Source organism: Diachasma alloeum, unplaced genomic scaffold, assembly GCF_001412515.2.
Source record: "Diachasma alloeum isolate Michigan unplaced genomic scaffold, Dall2.0 Dall_scaffold_11508, whole genome shotgun sequence".
NCBI lineage: Eukaryota > Metazoa > Arthropoda > Insecta > Hymenoptera > Braconidae > Diachasma > Diachasma alloeum.
Genome location: NW_021682666.1, coordinates 13,513 through 16,890, shown reverse-complemented (window position 1 = coordinate 16,890; position 3,378 = coordinate 13,513).

Here is a 3,378-nt window from a genome sequence, read left to right as displayed (position 1 = left end):
CGGTTTCATTTCTTAATGTTAATTAGGAGAAGAGGAATGAATTTTCAAAGCGGGCATTAACGCCGGAGGGGTTCTTCTGATTCAAAAATTAATTTCTCCCCTCCCTAATTGAGATGAAGGAATGCAACCAAAGCCTATCAATCGAGAATTGTATTTTTAATGAATGCCATCGGTTTCACTTCTTAAGCTCAATTAGGGACGGAGAAATGAATTTTCAAAAGCGTGGAGTAACCCCGAACGGCTCTCCGGCGTCGAGTGAGCCCGGAGGGGCTCCCCCGATTGGAAAATTCATTTCTCCCCCCCTAATTGGGATGAAGGAATGAAAGCAACGTCTATCGATCGAGAATTATATCCTCAATAAATGACAGAGGTTTTATTTCTTAAGCTCTATTAGGAGCGGAGGAATGAATTTTCAAAGCGCGGAGTAACTCTGGACAAGTTCTTCTCATTCCAAAATTCATTTCTCCCCTCCCTAATTGAGATGAAGGAGTGACACCAACGCCAATCGATCGAGAATTATATTTTTAATAAATGACACCGGTTTTATTCCTTAATCTGAATTGGGAGCGGAGGAGTGAATTTTCAAAAGCGTGGAGTAACCCCGACCGGCTCTCCGGCGTCGAGTGAGCCCAGAGGGGCTCCCCTGATTGGAAAATTCATTCCCCCCCCCCTAATTGGGATGAAGGAATTAAAGCAACGTCTATCGATCGAGAATTATATTTTTAATAAATGACATCGGTTTCATTTCTTAATCTCAGTTAGGAGCGGAGGAATGAATTTTCAAAGCGCGGAGTAACTCCGGACAAGTTTTTCTCCTTTAAAAAGACATTTCTCTTCTCCCTAATTGAGATTAAGAAATGAAACCGATGTCATTTATTAAAAATATAATTCTCGATCGGTAGGCTTTTGTTTCATTCCTTCATCTCAATTAGGGAGAAGAGAAATGTCTTTTTAAAGGAGAAAAACTTGTCCGGAGTTACTCCGCGCTTTGAAAATTCATTCCTCCGCTCCTAATAGAGCTTAAGGAATGAAACCGCTGTCATTTATTGAGAATATAATTCTCGATCTACAGACGTTGCTTTCATTCTTTCATCCCAATTAGGGGGGGAAAATGAATTTTCCAATCGGGGGAGAACCTCCGGGCTCACTCGACGCCGGAGAGCCGTTCGGAGTTACTACACGCTTTTGAAAATTCATTCCTCCGCTCCTAATTGAGATCAAGAAGTGAAACCGATGGCATTTATTAAAAATACAATTCTCGATCGGTAGGTTTTGGTTGCATTCCTTCATCTCCATTAGGGAGGGGAGAAATTAATTTTTGAATGAGGAGAACTTCTCCGGAGTTACTGCGCGCTTTGAAAATTCATTCCTCCTCTCCTGATAGAGATTAAGGAATGAAACCGCTATCATTTATTGAGAATATAATTCTCGACCGATAGAAGTTACTTTCATTCCTTCATCGCAATTAGGGGGGGGGGAGAAATGAATTTTCCAATCGGGGGAGCCTCTCCGGGCTCACTCGACACCGGAGAGCCGTTCGGGATTACTCCGCGCTTTTGAAAATTCACTCCTCCGCTCCTAATTAAGATTAAGAAGTGAAACCGGTGAGATTTGCTGAAAATACAATTCTCGATCGATAGGCGTTGGTATCACTCCTTTATCTCAGTTAGGGAGGGGAGAAAAGAATTTTTAAATGAGAAGAACTTGTCCAGAGTTACTCCGTGCTTTGAAAATTCATTCCTCCGCTCCTAATAGAGATTAAGGAAGGAAACCGCTGTTATTTATTGAAAATATAATGCTCGATCGACAGACGTTGATTTCTTTTCTTCATCCCAATTAGGGGGGGAGGAATGAATTTTCCAATCGGGGGAACCTCCCCGGGCTCACTCGACGCCGAAGAACCGTTCGGGATTATTCCGCGCTTTTGAAAATTCATTCCTTCGCTCCTAATTGAGATTAAGAAGTGAAACCGATGTCATTTATTAAAAATACAATTCTCTATCGGTAGGCTTTGGTTTTATTCCTTCATCTCAATTGGGGAGGGGAGAAATTAATTTTTGAATGGTTTCGTCATGGATCTATTTTATTTTCAATTTTTTCTTTCCGAAATTCTGCGAATTTGGTCAAAATATCAAAGAATGGAGTTGATTGACTTTGATCATAAACGGTATGAAGTGGATTTCAATGTATACCTATTGTAACGTGTTATTTTCGTTACAAATCATTTCATGGTTTTTGTAGACCTTCGCGTGTTTTTTGGAGTTTTAGATTGGTTGCCACCAGACTTGAAGTCAAACCTACCATTCAACGAGAGTCATTTTTTTTAGAGTTAATTTTGTATGACTGATTATTTTGTTTGTATTTGAATTTTGTACGAAATCACACGCTCAATGATTGGTGGACTTGTTGGACTACGAGGGACATCGAGGGATGATTGGCATGAATGTCAATTCCCATTTGAATTCGATAGAACCTGGAGTATCTACCGAGTCACGTAAAGCTTCGAACGTTGACCGTGAGAGTATGGCGCTGAGGGGACCTTCGTTGCAGAACAGATGAATGAGTGGCGAGTCTACATTAGAGAGGGACTGCTACATCATCGAGGCCTGGACGTGCCGATGAAATACTATGATTTATTGATTCAAGATCTATTAAATGATTGGAGGTAGCCGGAAGGGCTTAAAGACTATTTATGATTTGATGACATTATTTGAATTGTAATTGGAATTATGGTCTAGTTGGAATAGTTAATTTATTCAACTAATTTGGTCATGCGCAGGCGCAAAGTTAGTAGCGCGCAGGCGTGAGATTTCGGGTCGAATCATAATTGAGAGTAATGGTCGTATTGCGGGGGCCAATGAAATTAATTGCCGCGCAATTGATGATCGCGTCGACACCTGTCATAGTCGAGCGATCACTTCTGTTCTGGTGGTGACGGCGTGCACGTGTTTCGCACGCCTGTCGAAATTTTTTTTTTGTCCGACGCCATTTCAGAAGCCATGTTGGGCTTTGGCATCCTTTGGGTATTTCTTCGGGTTTCCTTGGGATTTCTGGAAGTCACTGGGATGTTTTGAGATCTGCCATGCAGCCGGGAGTTCTTTGGGATTTTCGTCTGGACATCGGTGAGCGTGGTGATTAAACATTTTGGTATTTTGTGAGGGCAAAATCGAGTCAAAATGTTCGGCGTTTCGCACGCCTTTGAATGACTCTGTTTGATAGTGACGAGATTTTCTCCGCCCAGTGAACAATTTCCTTTGAATCTTTCAGTTATGTTGTTTTCGTTAAAAACTCTCATTCGTTAGAAATATTAGTTCGTTCGGAATTTTAGAATTTTGATTTCATTTTTTTTTTTGGTTCAGAATTTTGTACGTTAGATTC